Here is a 22,457-nt window from a genome sequence, read left to right as displayed (position 1 = left end):
GGGTATTGAGCAATGAGGAGGGGTTAGTTAACAATTTTGTCGTGCGAGGCCCCTTGGGTAAGAGTGACCATAATATGGTGGAATTCTTCATTAAGATGGAGAGTGACATAGTTAATTCAGAAACAAAGGTTTTGAACTTAAAGAAGGGTAACTTTGAAGGTATGAGACACGAATTAGCTAAGATAGACTGGCAAATGATACTTAAAGGGTTGATGGTGGATATGCAATGGCAAGCATTTACAGATTGCATGGATGAACTACAACAATTGTTCATCCCAGTTTGGCAAAAGAATAAACCAGGGAAGGTAGTGCACCTGTGGCTGACAAGGGAAATTAGGGATAGTATCAAGTCCAAAGAAGAAACATATAAATTAGCAAAAAAAAAGCAGCACACCTGAGGACTGGGAGAAATTCAGAGACCAGCAGAGAAGGACAAAGGGCTTAATTAGGAAAAGGAAAAAAGATTATGAGAGAAAGCTGGCAGGGAACATAAAAACTGACTGTAAAAGCTTTTATAGATACATGAAAAGAAAAAGATTGGTCAAGACAAATGTAGGTCCTTTACAGTCAGAAACAGGCGAATTGATCATAGGGAACAAAGACATGACAGACCAATTGAATAACCACTTTGGTTCTGTCTTCACTAAGGAGGACATAAATAATCTTCCGGAAATAGTAAGGGACTGAGGGTCTAGTGAGATGGAGGAACTGAGGGAAATACATGTTAGTAGGGAAGTGGGGTTAGATAAATTGAAGGGATTAAAGGCAGGTAAATCCCCAGGGCAAGATGGTCTGCATCCCAGAGTGCTTAAGGAAGTAGCCCAAGAAATGGTGGATGCATTAGTGATAATTTTTCAAAACTCCTTAGATTCTGGATTAGTTCCTGAGGATTGGAGGGTGGTTAATGTAACCCCACTTTTTAAAAAAAGAGGGAGAAAGAAACCGGAGAATTATAGACCAGTTAGTCTGATATCGGTGGTGGGGAAAATGCTAGAGTTGGTTATCAAAGATGTGATAACAGCACATTTGGAAAGAGGTGAAATCATCGGACAAAGTCAGCATGGATTTGTGAAAGGAAAATCATGTCTGATGAATCTTATAGAATTTTTTGAAGATGTAACTAGTAGAGTGGATAGGGGAGAGCCAGTAGATGTGGTATATTTAAATTTTCAAAAGGCTTTTGACAAGGTCCCACACAGGAGATTAGTGTGCAAACTTAAAGCACACCATATTGGGGGTATGACATGGATGTGGAGAGAGAATTGGTTGGCAGACAGGAAGCAAAGAGTGGAAGTAAACGGGACCTTTTCAGAATGGCAGGCAGTGACTAGTGGGGTACCACAAGGCTCAGTGCTGGGACCCCAGTTGTTTACAATATATATTAATGATTTAGATGAGGTAATTAAATGCAGCATCTCCAAGTTTGCGGATGACACGAACCTGGGCGGCGGTGTTAGCTGTGAGGAGGATGCTAAGAGGTTGCAGGGTGACTTGGATAGGTTAGGTGAGTGGGCAAAATCATGGCAGATTCAATTTAGTGAGGATAAATGTGAGGGTATCCACTTCGTTTGCAAGAAAAGGAAAAGAGATTATTATCTGAACGGTGGCCGATTAGGAAAAGGGGAGATGCAACGAGACCTGGGTGTCATTGTACACCAGTCATTGAAGGTGGGCATGCAGGTACAGCAGGCGGTGAAAAAGGCAAATGGTATGTTGGCATTCATAGCAAAAGGATTTGAGTACAGGAGCAGGGAGGTTCTACTGCAGTTGTACAAGGCCTTGGTGAGACCTAGAATACTGTGCAGTTTTGGTTCCTTAATCTGAGGAAAGATATTCTTGCCATAGAGGGAGTACAGAGAAGGTTCACCAGATTGATTCCTGGGATGGCAGGACTTTCATATGAAGAAAGACTGGCTCGACTAGGCTTACACTCACTGGAATTTGGAAGATTGAGGGGGGGAACTTATTGAAACGTATAAAATTCTAAAGGGATTGGACAGGCTAGATACAGGAAGATTGTTTCCAATGTTGGGGAAGTCCAGAATGAGGGGTCACAGTTTAAGGATAAAGAGGAAGCCTTTTAGGACCGAGATGAGGAAAAACTTCTTCACACAGAGAGTGGTGAATCTGTGGAATTCTGTGCCACAGGAAACAGTTGAGGCCGGTTCATTGGCTATATTTAAGAGGAAGTTAGATATGGCCCAAGTGGCTAAAGGGACCAGGGGGTATGGAGAGAAAGCAGGTACAGGGTTCTGAGTTGGATGATCAGCCATGATCATACTGAATGGTGGTGCAGGCTCAAAGGGCCGAATGGCCTACTCCTGCACCTATTTTCTATGTTTCTATGTTTCTTTGAACCCTCTATAGTGTCAGCAAATGTTTTCTTAGATAAGAGGCCTAAAAGTCCTCACAATACTCCAAGTGAAATCCCAGCAGTGCCTTATAAAGCCTCAATATTACATCCTTCATTTATATTCTAGTTCTTTAAAATTAATGCTAACATTGCATTTGCCTTCCTAACCACCTACTCAACCAGCAAATTAACCTTTAAGGAATCCTGCACAAGGACTCCCAAGTCCTTTCGCAACTCAGAATTTTGAATTTTCTCCCCATTTAGAAAATTGTCTACACTTTTACTGCTTCTATCAAAGTGCATGGCCAGACACTTCCTGACACTGTATTGCATCTGCCATTTCCTTGCCCATTCTCCTAATCTATCTAAGTTCTACTGTAGCCTTTCTACTTCCCCAACATGATCTGCCCCTCCACCTATCTTCGCATCATCTGTAAACTTGGCCACAAAGCCATCAATTCTGTCATCCAAATCATTGACATATAACGTCAAAAGAAGCAGTCCCAACACAGACCCTTGTGCAATAAAGTACCCGAGAGCATTTTGTAGATGTAGTGACTAACTGCATTCTTAAGGAAGTGATGAGTTCTAGGTGTGAGAAAAAGTCAAGAGATATGGAGCGAGGTTAGGAAAATGGAACTGAGAAAGAATATCAGGCATGACCTTAAAATATGGCAGAGTAGGCTTGATGAACCAAGTAGCCTATTATTTTCCTATTAATTATGTGCTTTTGTTTTCTTTTTCCCATAGTCAACCACCTAACATTTATAACCTTTACATGGTCCTATATAAGCCAATCATTTTACACATCATATGCAGCTGCCCTATATGCCTTTGATAATAAACCTGAACAAATCCCAATGGATCATTTTGAATCATAGCTCATTTACTTAGAATGCGAAACTTGTCCAATTTCTTCCCTCAGAATATTATGCCTTGTGCATTCCATTGGTTTATATTTACAAACAAAAATCTTACAGTCATCCAATCATTACTTCATAAAAATCAAAAAACACAAGATAAGATGTTAATTTCCCTTGTACCAATGGGTCGTGAGCTTTTGCTTTTGCCTTGATGTTGGGAGTGGCACAGGGTTGACAGCAGGGGTTTTGAAATGGGTAGCCTCCTTCCTCAGTGTTTCATCAATAAGCCCACAACATCTTTGAAGGGCTCGAGGATCACTTCCAGCATCCCAGAGACACTCCCATTGTGACCTCCCGCGTCCTTGATGCAATCAGCTCCCAGGTCTTTTTGCTTGACCCAAAGCCATTGACTACTTCTTTCCAATGCCTCTGATGTGGCTCTGATGGTTTGCTATAACATTTGACCGTGAATCCCCAGCTCCTTCTGCAATTTGAAGGTGGATGTGGCTATAAATCCCCTACAACCCACTTCCACAGGACAAACTTTGGTTTTCCAGCCCCATTGCTGAGCTTCATATGCACTCACGAGGAAATCTGCAGATGCTGGAAATTCAAACACACACAAAATGCTGGTGGAACACAGCAGGCCAGGCAACATCTATAGGGAGAAGCACTGTCAACGTTTCGGGCCGAGACCCTTTGTCAGGACTAGCATATGCACTCATATGCTTTAGCCACTGAATCCTCCCACGGGGTTGTGAGTTCCATGATGTAATGAATTGGACCAGAGCACCAAGGCTGGCCTAAGGTTGGTGGAAGCAATTTCAGGTAGAAAGGCAAGTTGTTTACTGATACCCACCAGCATTTTCCAGTCACGGGGCATCTGTCGTGTTCCTGACTTAGGAGGGAGATTATTTTGTCTTTTTGCTCCCTCCCATATGAAAGCAGAGTATTAGTCATTCTAGGGTGCAAGGAGTTGGTTGCTACCTTCTTGGTCTCAATTGCCACTGCCAGACTCTTGAAGACCTGGTTGTGATGCCACATGTTTATCTACTTTGGATGAGGTTGGTTTTGCAGCTTGCCAGGATATGCTTGAGGATTGCCAGAATTGGGCACAGGGCACAATTTGGGTCCTCACCGAACCAGTAGTGGATATTTTTTTGTGAGGGAAGCACATCATACATAGCTCGTATATGAGAAAGTTAAGCCTGTTTGCTTCCATCTCCCATATACCCTTCCAGCTGATTTTCCTCTTCTCAATGCTTTCCCACCACATCCATTGCCCTGCTTAGCCACTCCTGTCTGACCCTTCATTGACAACCATCATCCTTTGCTCTGGAATTTGGGGTCAACTTGCTGCCAGACCAAAACTGCCTTTGCCTTCTTGGACTTTCCCCGTAAGGTCTCTAAGCCTAAGGGCTCTCTTGCTTGCTGACCGCATCAGCTGGGGTCCACTTCCCTCAGTTGATAAGGTCCGTGCAGTGTTACTGATGATCCTGTCACGAGAATCTTTGAGTGTCATCTGTAAACACATCTCAGAACATTTGAGTTCCTCTGTAAGGCCAGTGAAAGGTAACTCAAGGACTCCTTTACCATAGAGACTGATGTTACTCATAAACCTTGGGATACCGAGCCACTACTTTATGAATGACATGATGGTTCACTTGAGCTTCTTCCCGGTTGTTAGTGGGACCTCATAGTGAGTGGTCACGTCGCCTGGGGTAGGATTCCAAACTGGAAGCACCAGAGCTTCAGTTTTCCAGGCAGCATGGTCTTGTTGATGTTATCCAAGCCATTGGCAATGCATTGCTTTAGTTGCTGCACCTGCTCTTTGTCCGTGAGGCAGGTGTTGTACCATCTACCCAGGCTTTTGACAAACTGTTCAGACACATTAAGAACTTTACGTCTTTCAGCATTCCCTTGACTATGGAATTGCTTTGTGCCTTGCTGGTTTGATTTTTATTCTAGCCACTCAATGTTTTCCTGCAGCTTTCCAAGTAGTCACGATGCATACTGCAGTAATGGTTAGTGTTGTTATATCATCCACATACCCCTGATAGGGGGGAGGCAAAGTCAAGCACTTGTTCTTTTACTCTGCCCACCACCCATCTTGACGCCCTGACAATCATATCCATGGCTATTGTGAAGGCCAGGGGTGATATAGTGCAAACTGTTATAGTGCCTATTTCCAGTCTCTGTCATGCTGTGGTAAAATCTGCTGTTGCAAAGCCAATTTCAGGCCTTGAAATTACAACTTCCCCAGTATTATGATAGGTCTGGAATCTGGAAGAAGTCAAATGCTTCCTGGAGGAGTGCATAAGGAATTGAGCTGAATGCATCGCCAAGGTCCAGGAAGATCACATAGAAATTTCTTTTGTCATTCCTAGCTGCTTGGATCTGCTGCCATATCATGCTTGTATGTTCCAAAGGCCTGGAGAACCCAAGAATTCCTGCTTTCTGTACAGATGTATCAATGTACTTGTTTCTCTCCAGGTAGCTGGCCAGCCCTGTGCTGTTACAGTGAAGATGATCTTCCCCTCGACGTTCAGAAGGCAGATTGCTCAAAACTGACTGAAGTTTTCTGCATCCTTTTCTTTTGAAACCAGGATACTGCCAGCCCTTTGCCATGCTTTTGTTATTATTCACCTCTGCCACACTACTCTCACAAGCCTCCAGATAAACAGCAAGACATCCAGTGCATTCTTATACAGCCTATATGGTATTCCTTTAGGCCCAGGCGCAGATGTCATTCTTGCGCTGCCTTCTCTACTTCTTTCCACTTCGGAGGGTCAGTATCCAGGTGGTGGGTAGGGGGCAGGGTGAATTGCTGAATGTTGGATGGAATCATATGTTCTTTTCTTTTCAAGTCAGTGTGAATCTTTTCCAGGTGCTCTTCCAGTTCCTGCTTTGATGTTCTCAAAGTTCCACTTTTTTTTCCGGTGTGAAGAGACCTTTAATGAACTTTATAAGGTATTATAGAACTGTGTTCTTGTTTGTTCTGTATTTCTACACAGCTTCCTTAGATTTTCAACCCTTCGCAACTTTGTCAACTAGCTCTTGATGTCCACTTGAAGTTGGTTGAGGCCTTCCCTCTCACTTTTTGGAGCTTTCTCCACTGTTTCCTCAGCTGTCTCCTTTCTCAAACCAGTTGTTTAATCTCCTGCTGTCTCCTGGACTTTATTGGCAGTAATGTCTTTCCACTCTTTCTTATGCTGACCAAACTATTCTTCCCTGTAGAAGAAGATGATATTTCCCAATGCACTCAACCTCTTTTTGGTGTTTCTTTTTATTGCTCCAAAATATTCAACAAGTTCACTGGTTTTCCACTTTTTCTTATCAGCAGTTTTGGCCTACTTCACAAGCAGTCACTGCCCTTTGATTTTCCTCTCTTTAGGAGGCATTGTTGGTTGGGTGAGTCCCCCAGCTGGAATTTCTGTGCTAAACTCCTCAGTGATAGGGATGCTGATGTTCTGCGAACTTTGGTTTGTGTCTGGTTGCTGTACTTCACTCGACTTTGTTGGTTGACTTTGCAGGAAGTACTGGTCAATTCAAGGCCCCTGTCCCTGCTCCCTCAAGCACCCTTTCCTCCCTTGATGGATCTTTAACCCCCCTCTCTCCCACCTACAGATGCATATGGGACGCTTGTGTCCTATTACTGGTGCTAGTGTTTTGGTGGTCACTTATGCAGTGGTCCCTTTATTCATGGTAGGTTCCGCTCCTAGATCTGTAGCCATGTTATCAGTCATTCACCCACCTTGCATCCCCAGCTCTAGGAGTTTCTTCCCTTTCACAGCTGTTAACAGGTGTCTCCAACATGCTGAAACAGCATTGAGAGCTGCAGCCATGGGTATAGCCCGTGACCCCAGGCGTATTCCCTCCTGTCAGCTGTTTTTCCATGCTGTCTCAAGATCTTTCCCTTGTCATCAGCTGCCCTTTTGCAACAGTCACTTTTCACTTATCATGCATTTTTCAATCTGGATGTTGGCCTGAATTACTGTAGACAAGTTTTCACTTGGGTTTCTTTCTTTTTGATCCTGTGCTCTTTAATCATCTGGCAGACAGCATGATGGAACAGTCTACATTGTCAACTCTGTCTGTACTGTTTGAGAGGAAAAACAGTTTGTAACAAAAGTGTGCATTTGTCCAAAGGTTCTGCACACATTAACAACTTTGTCATTTACCCTAAAAGATGTGACTGTCAAAAGGATAGTGGATGCATTTTCAATGGAAATTGAATAAATGCTTCAATAGGGAAAATTGAAGGTCTGTCAGATTAATTATTCGTCTCTGCTAAAGAGCTTGCACATGAATATGAGCAGAAAAGCCTCTATTTTTGTAATGTACAGTCCTATAAATCTTTGGTTCATTCGATCTTCAAATTGGATAACTTTGAAACTGCTGAAGTACATGTGTACATGACTTCTGGAATGATGAGACATTTAAACCAAGATTTCCTTAATGTTTCACAGGACTATCTACAGGCAGAAATATATCCTCGGTTGTATGTGCTAAATAAATAATGTAGAAATACATATGATTGAATTTTGCTTCTCACATTCAGTTCCATTGGAGTCAATGGAACCAGATTTAAAAGTAGAGTTCAACACACATATACTGAGTGGCCACTTTATTAGGAACACCTGCTCATTAAAGCAAATGTATAATTAGCCAATCACATGCCAGTAACTCAATGTATTAAAAATGCAGACAAAGTCAAGCGGTTCAGCTGTTGTTCAGATTATCCATCAGAATGGGGAAGAAATCTATATGACTTTGACCATGAAATGATTGTTGGTGCCAGATGGGGGTGGGTTAAGTGTCTCACAAACTGTTGATTTCCTGGGATTTTCACACATAACGGTCACTGGAGATTACAGAGAATGGTGCAAAAAACCCCCCAAAAAATCCAGTGAGCAACAATTCTGTAGGCGAAAGAGATCAGTGGAAAATGACCAGCCTGGTTCTGGTTGACAGGAAGGCAAAAGTAACTCAAATAACCATGTGTTACAACAGTGGTGTGCTGAAGAACATCTGCAAATGCATAACACATTGATCCTTGAAGTGAATAGGCTACAGCAGCAGAAAATACACCTAGTGGCCACTTTATTTGGTATTGGAGATACCTAATAAAGTGGCCACTAAGCTATTTTATCATGCATTTCATGCACATCACAAAACAAATTTACTTTTAATATTCAGGCTTACTCTGATAAAGCACAGCAAAAATCATGTGGCCTGTTACAATCTTGAGTTTGTCAGTTCCTGCTAACATTTTGGAGAGTATTTCTTCAAATGGGCCTTATTTCTGATAAACTGAGAAGACTACAGCATTATGACTAATGGGAGATAAAATATTTCACATCAATGATTGTCATTTATCGTGTTACTGTTCACTTGGGTTTCTTTCAATTCCCACAGTGACTTCCTGTTTTCAAAAATCCCTTGCTATGGATTCTTCCAGTGAAGTGAATAACTTCATTGTCTCAATCTTGCAGAATCTGGTTAACATTTTAAATAACTCATTGGAATTTAGAAATAACCATGTTGTCATAATTTAATTCTTTAAGTTATGGCATTAATCTGGATAACATTTTTTCCTGCACTTTGTTGTTTAAAACTGAGTGCAGCAATCCAGATCAGTTCTATAGTTCTACACAATAAAAACTATTGCCTACTTGCTTCTATTTATCAATGAGCTTGAGACAAAAGAGTGGAATGCAAAAGCTTTTATGAATAACACTTGAATAACCCTTTTTAGAATTACACTATGTTCAAACTTCTCAGTTAGCCTACATGGTGATTTAAATTTCTATCTATCCAACATACTGGGTTACTTACTTATTTATATGACAAGACCATAAAACACAGGAGCAGAATTAGGCCATTCAGCCCAACCAGTCTTCTCTGCCATTCCATCATGGCTGATTTATTTGCCCTCTCAATCCTATTCTTCTGCCTTCTCCCCATAAGCTTAGACACCTTAAACTATCAACTGCCACTTTAAATATACCCAATGACTTGGGCTGCACAGTCATCTGTGACAATGAATTCCACAGATTCACCACCCCCTGGCTAAAGAAGTTCCTTTTCATCTCATTCCAGTGGGATTGAAGCTGTGCCCTCTGGTGCTAGACTCCCCCATCACCTTGACATCCACTCTATGTGGATTTTACAATATTCAAGAGATTTCAATGAGATTCACCCACCTTCTTCCAGATTTCAGCGAGTATAGGCCCAGAGCCATTAAATGCACCTCTTATGTTAACCCTTTCATTCCTGGGATCATTTTCCTGAACCTCCTCTGGACTCTCTCCAAAGCAAGAACTTCCTTTCATAGGTAAGGGAATAAAATCTGTTCACAATACTCCAAGTGGGGTGTGACCAATATCTTATAAAGCATCGGCATTACATAGAGTCATTGAGTTTTAGAAAACTACAGCACAAAACCAGGCCCTTCAGCCCTTTGAGTCTGTGCCAAGTCCTATCAACCTAAATCTGGACTGTCATTGCTTTTATATTGTAGTCCTTGCTCTTGTATTCTAGTCCTCTAGAAATGAATGCTAACATTGCATTTGCCTTCCTTACCACAGACTTAACCTATAAGTTAACCTTCAGGGAATCCTGCACAAGTACTCCCATATACCGCATAACATTTTACGAAGTTGATGCCACAACCCAAATCCACGGGGAATAACCTCCAGGCAGGCACTGATTACTCTTTTCTATTAATATGATCAAAGTTCAAAGTAAAATTTATAGTCAGAGTACATTAATCTCACCATGTGGAACCCTGAGATTTCTTACCTGTGGGTGTACTTAGCAAATCTATAGAAAACTAACTGTAAACAGGATCAATGAGCAACAATGTGCAAATGCAAACAGACTGTAAATAGATAGCAATAATAACAAGAGCATGAAGTAGCAAGATAAAGAGTCTTTAAAGTGAAAACTTCGGTTGTGGGAACACCGGAAACAGAATAAGTGTAGTTATTCCATTTTGTTCAAGAGCCTAATGGTTGAGTGGTAGTAACGGTTCTCGAACCTAGTGATACAAGTCCTGAGGCACTTGTCTCTTCTACCTGATGGCAGCAGTGAGAAAACAGCATGGCCTGAATGGTGAGGATCTTTGATGATGGATGCTGCTGTTCTCAGGCACCATTTCAGGTAGACATGCTCAATGGTTGTGGGGGGGGGGGGGTTACCCGTGAGGTACTGGGCCATATCCACTACCTTTTGCTGGATTTTCCACTCTAAGGCATTGGTGTTCCCATAACAGGCTGTAATACAACCAGACACCACACTTTCCACCACACAGCTATAGAAGTTTGTCAAGGTTTTTGATGACATGCCAAATTTCCTCAGACTGATGAGGAAGTAGAGTTGTGTTGTGCTTTCTTTGAAATTTTATTTATATGATGGATCCAGGACAAGTCCTCTGAGATAGTAGCAGCCAGGAATTTAAAGTGACTGACCCTCTCCACCTCTCATTAGTTTCATCAGCATGCAGAGGTTTCTGCCATGAAGGAAGTTTAGATGAAAGAGAAAAGATCTCACTGAGACATACAAGTGATTGATAAGATAGATGCTAAATTACTTCCTCTGACAAGGGAACCTACGAGGACATATTCTTGGTATAAGGGTTGATCATGTAGGACTGAAATAATAAAGGTTTCTTCGCTGAGTGTGTTGCACATCTTTGGTAAAAGGAAAGGTGGTGCAGTGTTTCAGCAATTTGACTAACGATCGCAGAACAGTGAGCAAAAATCAAATGGCAGCATTATAAATGCATTCCACGATTTCAAATGGATGGAATTCTTCTTGGCAGCTACCCTTATAAATTTTACAAATATGTTGAAGTTTCTTGGGATGCAGACTTATTTACTTCAGCTTACAGTAACGGGCGTTGTGCAGTGTAGAAGTTTCAAGTGTGGTTGTCTATCCTTATATGCATAGATATGTATGCTTTCAGATTTCTAAATGAGATATTCTATTTAAAACACATCAGAGGCATTAGCAAACTACTGCTAAAAGATCTCTGCCTGGAATTAATACATTCCTAGCACCGGTAATATGTGCTCTGCATCATACTGCATCTAGATGTCATCTAACCTTTGTTATTTCTAAGCAATGTCCCTAGGCTAGTGTATGCTACTAACAGCTAACAGAGCCTGGCAGCTCAGCCCGCTCTTAAGCACACAAATTGCTGCATTTGCCACCGAACTATTTTGAAAAGAACAGTAAATTCTTGTCACATTATATCTGTTGCCTCAGAGTTCTCAAAATATTTTTCAAACATTTAACATTTCTGCTTTTTTTTTAAATAATCAGATTTTTTTCTGAAGATAGCGGCTTTGTTTGTTTCTAGGTTGCCCTACCCTATACATTATAAAGTTGTGGATTCAGCCCATTGTTTATTACACACAATAGAGTGGATGGAATAGCAGAGCTGCTGCCTCCTACTCTAGAATTTTTGGTTCAACACTGGCTTCTGATTCTCATTAGAGTTTACACATTGTCCATGTAATTTTATGGTTTTCTTTTGGGTAATCGCATTTCCTTCCACATCTCAAAGACATTTTGGTTGGTAGGTTAATTGGCAACTGTCAATTGTCTCCAATAAGGGTGCCATGGTAACATAGTGGTAAGCATGGCACTATTAAAAGTTCAAAGTACATTTATTATCGAAGTATGTATACATTAGAGAACCTTAAGATTCTTCTCCTGAGAGGCAGCCAAAAAAAAGAAACCCAGAAGAACGCAAAGAAAAACTGACAAGCACGTAATGTGCAGAGAGAGAAAAAAAAGTGCAAACAGTAAGAGAAAAAAAGCATTTAGAATGAAAGTCAGTCCTCAGACACAAAGCCCAGAGCAGTCAGAGCAGGCCCACAGCCCCAGCCTCAGTGTAGCACAGAACCGGCCTGAGCATCGCTTCTGGTCCCAACACTCAGCCTTATCAATCCATCAGGCCCAGCGTTTAAATCATCCAAACATCAGGCCATTTCTCATACCAGGATGTGGGCCCTGTCACATCGATACACTTTGGGCCTGAATCCCATCACCACAGTCTGGCTTGATCCTAACCATTCCAAACAGGGCCAGCACTTAGTTCGTTCAAACGTCACTCTCAGTTTAGATGGACGGGCTCCAAGTCTACTTTTCCTCCTTTTCTCTGACTTTTCTCCGCTCCTCATGCTCTGACTCCATCTTCAAAATGCCTCAACCTCTCTTTGACTTCACCTCACTCCTTCAGGCTTCAACCCTCGAGTCAACCTCATCTTCACTCGCCTCTTCCTTATTGTAGTGATTGTTTAAGTGTTATTAATAAAGTATTTAATTGAGAAGCTCCAGTGGCCTTCAGCAGTGCCATCTTAAACCAGAAGCACAGTGAGTTGAAGTTCAGAGTTCAATTCCGGCATTTGCTATAAGAAAGTTTGTTTGTTCTTTCCATGTGTACATGGGTGTCTTCTGGGTGCTCTGGTTTCCTCCTACAGTCCAAAGATATAGTGGTTATTAGGTTAATTGGTCATTGCAAGTTGTCCTATGATGAATCTAGGGGTTAAATTGGTGGGTTATTGGACCAGAAAGGTCTGTTCTGCACTGCATCTCTAAATAAATAAATGTTGGGAGAATAAAATGGGATTAGCACAGGACTAGAGTAATGGGTGCCTGATGCTAGGCAGATGGTTACATTTACGGAGTGACACTTAGTCTTGGACTGAGCCACAACATTGAAGATGCAGTCCTAGACAAGAGGCTGTAAACCATGATGAATAAAAGAGCAGCTGTCTTTGCCTCTCCTTCAGTAGACTGTGAACCATGCTACTGAAAGTTGAATGAGATACTAGACTGAGACCCTCTTGACTACCAGCTGCTATTCTTTCATATGTTTAAAAAAGTTCCAGGTGTAATTCCAAAGCAATTTGAGGTAGTTCTCTATGGTGATAGAGCTAACATAAAATCAGTGGCCACCTGTGCTCTTGATTGTTAATATAATATCTACTCAGCCAATCCTTTGGCAGCAACTCAATGCATAAAGGCTTGCAGACATGGTCAAGAAGCTGAGTTGTTGTTCAGATCAAACAGGGGAAGAAATGTGATCTAAGCGACTATGACCATGGAATGATTGTTGGTGCCATGTGGGGTGGCTTGAATATCTCAGAATTTGCTGATCTCCTGGGGTTTTCACACTCAGCTGCCTCTGGAGCTGGGATTTCCAACCTGGGGTTTGTGGACCCTTCAGCTAATGATAAGGCCTCATGGCATAGAAAAGGTTGGGAACCTCTACTCTAAAGTTTACAGGGAATGATGCAGGAAACAAAAAACATCCATTGAGCAGTAGTTTTGTGGGTGAAAGGACCTTGCTAATGAGTGGTCAATGGCTATACTGGTTCAAGCTGACAGGAAGGTGACATCAATGTAAACAACCAGATATTACAACAGTGGCACGCAGAAGAGCATCTCTGAATGCACACCATATCAAACTCTGAAGTGCACAGGCTACAGCAGCAGAAGACCACAAACATACACTCTCAGTGGCCACTTTGTGGCCATTCAATGTATATCTCCTTATCAAAATACTCATATAGATCTTCATTTTATTTTAATCATTCTTAGACAGGAGTCATGGCTGTCAGGACCAGTGCATTCGATTTTCCATTCACCGATACCCTTGACAGCGAGCACTTGAGAACTGACTGAGTTGCAGTGGATCTAAAGTCAGACAAAAAAAAATACTTGCTAAGGGTCGTAGTTTTCCTTCTTTAATGGACATTGACGGTAACCATTTCTAACTTTTAATTTCAGATTTATTTAATCAAATTCCTCAGTCCTCAATAGATGTTCATAGGAGCCTTCAGACATTTCAAAATTTCTAAACAATTTAATATTAGTGGCATTAGTGGAGAGAGAGAGGTGGATTGTGTGCATTCGTGCATGGAGGGGGTTGCTTAGTCAGATACTATCCTGCACTTTGTGTTTAATCTCAGATTTCTATGAAGTGAATTATTAAACCACAAGGGATAGTACAGCCTAGCCTGATCCTGCCTTTAATCAGTTTTTTTGAAATTCCATCATCTTTAGAGTCCTTTGAGTTTCAATTTACACTGTACACAATCATTCAAGATGCAGTAGCAGGACTCCTTCATTTGTTTCAACTTTGATCATCAGTTGCAAGGAAATATTCTCTGGAATTCATATTTTGTCACAACATAGATGTAGTCCAATTTACTCTTGAACCATTCTTATCATCCATGTCTCCACTGAGTTGTTTGTAACCTTTTCTTCCCCATATGCCCAACGTTTCCACACTTGTACACTGCAATGAGTAGGAACAACTTAACCTAACAAGAAACAGATATTTGCAGTATTTGGAGGAGACTGCAGCACCCAGTGGAAATCCATGAAAAGACTAATTTCACATTTACAGCACTTGAGTTCTGGATCAAAATCGGATCACTGGAATTGTGAGTCAGCAGGATGTGACCCAAGTTCGATCCCAGTCTACCTGCTGTCCCACAACACCGTTGACTTTACCTTATATATTGTTCATTGGCAATAACTGCTTGTAAAATAAAATGTTCCAACCCCACTAGAGCATCAGTTAACATTCCAGTCAGCATCATCTTTTGAATAGAAGACAGAGAGTTAATCATTGCAGTCAGTATCCTGCATTAGATTGGGCTATCAGGAGATAAATGTTAATTATGTCAGCCGATCTTGCGATGGGAATACAAGATCTCTGTATATTCTCTCAACCAATTACAGCTGACTCTCCTACCTCAATGTAATAGTTTATTTTGGACATTTTTCTTTAGAAGTGATGTTCAAATGAATCTGCATCACAAAGCATCCTTTTCTACTCTGGGCTGAGGTGTCACAGTAATCACCTTAGCCATGTCTTCAAAAGATAACTAATAGCAGAACCTCAGGTATCTAATCTAAAAGACTACCTCAAATATTATAGAACAGGTCTTCATACTAACTGTTATGAGAAGAACAATTGCTTTATCAATCAACGTCTTTAATTCTAACCCAAAAATATCTTGCCAACACTTTCATTTTCTTTTTAATAATCTCACCTCTTTGCCTCATTGCAGTTCTATTAAAATAATGTTCATTATAAACATATTTTAGTTTTAAAGTAGATGCAGTGGGTTTATTCCCAGATGTCAAGTAACTGACAATATTTCTGTCATTTTCTTCTCATTTAAGAATTGATACTTTTCTCATATGTCAATTGAGTGAATGTGTTCATGTAATGGTGTAAAACAGTTCACATTTGCCTTTGTCATTTTCATCTTTGCAGCATTTCCATATTTAATCACTAAGTGATCTGTTTCCTCACAATTTAAATGTTCTACAAAATAACCGTAACTTATTATGCATACATTACATTGCTAAAAATGACACTTCTATAATTCCGACACTAACTGTAAAAATAACACTTGCACATTCAATGCTACTCCTTTTATTCTACAAACAAGGAGCATATACATATAAAATTATATCAATTGTATAATATATATAATAAGTTTGTTTCTGATGTTTTGATATTTTATTATATTCCTTACAAAGTGCTTTTACATCTATTATAAATTAGTTTTTATTGTGTGATAAATTTTATTTTCTCCAATGAGCGTGACTTACTAAACTAGGATGAGGTAATACTTTGATGTTTCCTGTCTGACAACATGTTTGGCTCTTTACTCTCTTTTGTCCCTACCTAAACAAAGTTGCCCCAAAACCAAAGCCAAGCCATTTCAGAACATTTGGGAGTGAACAATAAATGTTGTTTTTGCCAGAACTCTCTATATCCTGAGAGAACATTTTAAAAGACAACCTATAAGTTTGTGGATTGAGAGCAGGCAATGTTTGCTATGACCTTCACAAACTATTTACATAAGACCATAGAAAGTGGTACACAAGTTGACCACTTGGCCTCTCATACTTGCTTCATTATTCAACAAGACCATGGTCAATCTGCCCCATAGAGATAAGGATGGAAGAGCTAACTTATTTATTTTAGAAATCCAAACATTGCCTGGTACCAGTTCATCAAGTGCTTAATTATTTATCTCTGTGCATGGGGATGTTGTCTACCTATGCACTAGGCCAATTTACTTACAAATTAATGGCAACAACTTTTTGGAGCATAACCACAAAGTTATTAAAAACAGAATGGAAATCTCATTGGACAATGGTACCTAGGTACTGTAATATCTAAGGAATGTCAAATTATATCATAATCAGGTTTATCACCAACAGGAGGGATGCTTATGTTAGAATGCTGTTCTTGGACTATAGTTCAGCAATCAACTCCGTAAAATCCCCCAGGCTTGACAAGAAGCTCACAGAGCTTGTCCTGCACCCTGCCTTGTGCAGCTGGATCCTGGATTTCCTGTCAAAACGCTGGCAGGTGGTAAGGATGGGCACCCCCACCTCCGACCCTCTGACATGCAGCATGAGGCCCCAGGGCTGTGTCCTGAGCCTCCTCCTCCATTCCCTATACACTCACAACAGTGTTGCCATGAACTGCTCCAACCTGCTGGTTAAATTTGCAGATGACAGGACATTGATAAACCTTATTTCCAACAATGATGGGACACCCAACAGAGGAGAATTCAATGCCCCGACAGCGGCGTCAGGAAAACAACCTTTCCCTCAATGTCGAAAAAATGAAGGAGTTGATTGTGGACTACAGGATGAATGGAGACAGGCTAGCCCCAGTTGACATCAATAGGACTGGAGTTCACAGAGTGAGCAGTTTCAAGTTCCTTGGTGTACACATCACCAAGGATCTCACCTGGACTGTACATACAGCTGTGTAGTGAAAAAAGCACACCAGTGGCTCTTATACCTCAGACGGCTGAAGAAATTTGGCATGCGTCCCCAAATCCTCAGGACTTTCTACAGGGGTACCATCATTCTGACTGGCTGTCTCACTGCCTGGTATGGGATCTGTACCACCCTGAACTGCAGGGCACTGCAGGGATTGGTGTGGACAGCCCAGCATATCTGTGGATGTGAACTTTCTTCTATTCAGGACACTTACAGCACCAGCTACGTAAAAAGGGTCTGGAGGATCATCAGGAACTCGAGCCACCCCCACCACAAGCTGTTTCAGCTGGAAAACAGGACCACAGCATTAAGGCCAGGACCAACAGGCTATGGAACAGCCTCTTTCACCAGGCCATCAGATTTATCAATACACATTGATCTGATTGCATACCTGACTCTACATACATGTATACAAATCAATTATGTATACAATCTTAATGTTTGGCAATATCTGCCCACATTTCCTTTCCTTATTGTCTGTACATAGTGGCAGAGACACAAAACAAAGATTTTTACTCCCTCATGTTGTGAGATGGATGTAAGAAATAGAATTCTAATTCTAATTCTAAAATATGTCACAAAATTTATCATTTTGTGGCAGCAGTACATTTCAATCCATAAAACAACACTATGAGTTACAAAAGGAAATACATTAAAAACAAATAAATAGTGATAAAAGAGAATGAGGTAGTATTTATGGGTTCATGGATTATTCAAAAATTTGAACGCACAGGGGAATAAAATGTTCCGAAACATTGAGTGTATATCATCAGGTTCCTCCCTGATGGCAGTAATGAGAGATGGGCATGCCCTGGATGGGCAGGGTCTTTAATGACAGATGGTGCCCTCTTGAGTTACCACCTTTTGAAGATGGCCTCGATAATGACATCTCAAGAAGACTTTACCTAGAGTTGTGGAACAAAAATTAAGTATGTTCACAGGATCTAATCCTGCTATATCGAATCAGTTTTACACTGCATTTTGTTACTTAACTTCAGGAAGCATTAAAATTCAGTTGAATAGATTTGTATATTTCAGTGTTATATGATTGAATATGGACATTTCTTGGACAGAAATGTAGTCATGAACATCTCCAGATCCTCTGTTGAACAACTGAATTCCTTTACTAATCTTGTAAGTTTAGGATATGTCCCAAGTCTGATACCAGTCCAGCATCCATCCACTGACCATATAGGCATCTCTCCCTTGTACTGCTGCAAGCTCTGATGTTTTCCCATGATACCACCCAACTCCTTGACCACCCCAGTCTTGACTCTCTAATAATCCTGATCTCAACATGTCCAGTCTACAGCCCTGCTCACTGACATTAATTCTTAAGATACTATGATTTCTGATCACTAAATGTTCCTTTTTGATAACTAGCTCACCTCATTCGCCAGAAGCAAACTCAGCTATGCCTCCTTCTTCATTCGACCAGAAAAGTATTAATCAGAAAAGTTCACCTGATCATACCTCACAAATTGTTCTCTTTCTTTGTTCTTAACATTCTTACTACCCAAGCCTATATAAGGACAACTGAATTCAGTAGCTTTACACACTTGTGTAATTTCTCTGAACATTTACTCCTTTATCCTTCCTACTAAATGCTGGGCTACAAGATAATCTCAATATTATAATTCAAGCTGTATTATTCAAGTTCAGGTTCAAGTTTATTGTCATTGGTCTGTACATACAGCAAACATATCTAAATGAAACAACAGTCCTCCAGACCACGGTGTACCCACAAAACATATACTACACACAGCACATTAAACAAATTATTACCACAAATAAGTTAACAAATATAATTCAAAATTCACTTAGTGTGCCACACAGGTAAATAGTAAAGAGTACATAGTTCTCTGTCTTAGTGATGAGGCTTTGGTGATGGCAGGGTATTCGTTAGTCTCACAGCCTAGTGGAAGAAACTCTTACCTAGTCTGGTAGCCCTAGTCCTGATGCTCCTGTGTTTCCTTCCTGACGGCAGTGGGTCAAAGAGATTGTGAGATGGGCGGTAGGGATCTTCGACAGTGCCACATGACCCCGGTGAACTTCGCAGCGGTTTTTACCATCCTCTGTAGGGTCTTGTGGTTCGATGGCTTGCAGCTTCTGTACGACAGAATGATACAGCCAGGCAGGACACTCTTCATGTGCTCCTGTCAGAAGTTGGTAGAATGGGGGAAAGGAGCCTCGCATGCCTCAATCTTCTCAGAAAGTGTGGGCACTGCTATACCTTTGTGACTAATGCAGAGGTGCTGTGGCTCCAGCTTAGATCATCCGTTAAATGAATAAATGTTTAAATTAAACTAAATAGATTCTGTCCCTGACCCCTCTTCAGAAGGGTGTTATATATTTTAATTAATACAAACACCCACCATTTTGCTGCACCCAGTCCTTTTTACCCTTCCTTATCTTTCCTGAACACCTCATAGCCAGGAATAGTTTGTAACTGATCTTGCCCTTTATAGAATCAGTTTTCCAATAACGCCTCATCAAAATGACTCCTGAGCACAAAAAATTCTGCAAATGTAAAGCAACAAACACAAAATGCTGGAGGAACTCAGCAGGTCAGGCAATATGTATGGAGCAGAATAAGCACTCAACATTTCATGTTGAGATCTTTCATAAGGACTGAAAAGGAAGGGATAAGATGCTAGAATAAGAAGGTAGGGAAAGGAGAGTACAAACTGGCAGGTGATTGGTGAAACCGGGTGGGGGAGGAGTGATGAAATGGAAAAACAGAGTAGTTCAAATATGATGGCAGAATATAGCTTTAATGGTAAGGCTCTTCGCGGCGTGGAGGATCAGAGGGACTTTGGGGTTTGAATCCATAGGACACTCAAAGCTGCTGCACAGGTTGACTTGGTGGTTAAAAATGCATATGGTGCATTGGTCTTCATCAACCGTGGGATTGGGTTTAAAAGCCGAGAGGTAGTACTACAGCTATATAGGACCCTGGTCAGACCCCACTTGGAATACTGTACTCATTTCTGGTCATTTCACTACAGGAAGGATGTGGAAACAATAGAAAGGGTTTTAGTTTTCTTGCAATTTGTTAATATTTCAGATGTATGTAAAATATTTCTTATGCATTTATTTTCTTTTCATTTCAACCTAATTCTTTTCCCTTTTCTACAGACAGTTCCTACTTGGTCCTAATTTCTCCTGTGCATCCGATCCAAGGGGTCTCTCTTCTTATACTACTCTGACCAGAGCAGGTGTGGTGAACAACATATACCTGTCTGGACATGCCCCCCGCTGACTGCTCCTGTGGCTCCTCCCACAGACCCCGGTATAAAGGCGATTGGAGGCACAGACCCTTCCTCAGTCTCCAGGATGTTGTGTGGTGGTCACTTGTTGCTTGTTCTTCCAGCCAATAAAAGCCTATATCTCGCCTCACGTCTCCAAGAGTTATTGAAGGTGCATCAGCAGGGCAGCAGCATTTCAATCAACTTACTTCTATCAAGGTGAAGGTGCCGGTTTTCTGAAGTGTAACACAGGGTGTGACTTTGCAGTGTCAGCTTCTGCAGGAATCTGCTCCAACTCAATATAACTATCAGCCGGTAATTATATGACTCCTTACTACAGTGAAGCATTCTAAGATAGTTTGCAGGAACATTACCAATCAAATTTAACACTTGGCTACATGGAATGTTAGGACAGATGATTTTTTTAAAAAAACTACTCTAACTGCTATTCTTAAAGAGGTGATGATTCCAGAAGTTCAGATCCAGCAGCAGAAAACAGGCCTGTCAAGAGATGATTAGCAAGCCGGAGTTGAACATAGAACATTACAGCACAGTACAGGTCCTTTGACCCAAGATCTACTGCCGACCTTTTAACTTACTCTCAGATCAATCCTACCTGTCCCTCCTACGTAACCCTCCAATTTTTCATTATCCATGAGCCTATCTAAGTGTTTCCTAAATCCCCCTAACGCATCTGCCTCTACCACCAACACTGGAAGGATGTTCTATACACTCTCTATATAGAACACTTACCTCTGCCATTCCCCCTATACTTCCTCCAATCAACTTAAAATTATGCCTCCTCCTATTAGTCATATCTGTCCTGGGGAAAAAATCTCTGGTCTTCTATTCAATCTATGCGTCTTATCATCTTGTACACCTCCATCAAGTTACCATTCATCCTCCTTCTCTCCAAAGAGAAAAACCCTGGCTTGCTCAACCTCTCTAGTCCTGGCAGCATCCTGGTAAATCTCCTCTGCAGCCTCTCTAAACAATCTCATTAACATTCCAATAATGAGGTGACCAGAACACAATATTCAAACTGAAGAGGCTGAAAAACTCTTTGACTATCGCTGTCCACTTGGGGGCTCGATCACAGACATCACTTCAACTTCTGCAGCCAACTCAGTTCCACAGCAGAATGTCATTAAAATTCAGCACTGCTTTCTACCCCAGCTTTTCCCTTTGAAACAATTTCCTTTTGTTAAGTTCATCAGACTATTTGAATGTGTGCAGACTGCACACTTCAGTTTATAAATATGCTCAAGCAACACTCACAGGAAGCTTGCTGATCGTGGGTTGGGAAGGAGATGCGGGAAATCCGGTAGCTTTGCTATGCACTTAAGCTGAAAGAAGAAGACAGTCGTATGTGGCAGGAGGCAGTGGAAGTGATGTAACTGGAGAGCAGTGGAGAGTGCTAACACACTGGCAGTAAATTGGAAGATTTTGCACTTCACCTGGCTTAGCAATGCCATTGAAAGAAGCAAAGAGATAGGCATGGAAATCCAACAGTGTCGCTTTCTTCAGTACAGTACTGTACAATTGAAAATGCACTGCGGGAATGGAGAAAGATGACAACAAACACTTCTGAGTCATCTCACATCATTTCCAAATTTTAACAATTTAATTCCCATACATAAAAGTACTGGAGACATGCATCAAATGATATCAATCCCCATCTAATCCCTTCAACAGAGTTTTGCAACTCAATTAGTTTGTGATATCCAGGGAAAGACTGTTGCTGGTCACTCTTGGGATAACTGCTATCCCAAGAGTGACAACACTGTAAATACTTCCAAAATCATTCCCCTCTTCCTGCACAAATTTTAATCAAAGTTATTCTAACAATTCAGTTCATAATGAACAAGCTTTTCTTGGATTTTTCAAATGTCTTCCTATGCTGCAAATAAGTTTTTTATTGCACCTGTGCAAACACGTACTAGTGCATATGACAGTCAACTTTGGCTTTGATCTACAGCTATTTTTTATCAACAAAGCAAATGGGAATAAAATACAGGAATATTAAAAAATTTGTTTTGCAACATAATAACAGCAACTCTGAAAAGTTACAGTCCCAGAAGAATATATAATACTAGTGGAAACAATAACCATCACTTTAAAATTGTCATCCTTTTTAGGATCAACTAACTACAAGTT

At 40.9% G+C, this 22,457-nt stretch overlaps 1 protein-coding gene across 3 annotated transcripts in view; it reads right to left on the bottom strand.

Moving 5' to 3' along the window:
• ctnna2 (catenin (cadherin-associated protein), alpha 2) overlaps window positions 1-22,457 on the bottom strand; it is a 1,188,004-nt gene that overhangs the window by 333,830 nt on the left and 831,717 nt on the right. The gene's annotated exons all lie outside the window — the stretch shown is intronic.

The sequence above is a fragment of the Hypanus sabinus genome, chromosome 3 (genome assembly GCF_030144855.1).
Source record: "Hypanus sabinus isolate sHypSab1 chromosome 3, sHypSab1.hap1, whole genome shotgun sequence".
Classification (NCBI taxonomy): domain Eukaryota; kingdom Metazoa; phylum Chordata; class Chondrichthyes; order Myliobatiformes; family Dasyatidae; genus Hypanus; species Hypanus sabinus.
Note: the sequence above shows the minus strand (reverse complement) of the source record. Positions and strands in the feature narration are given on the sequence as shown.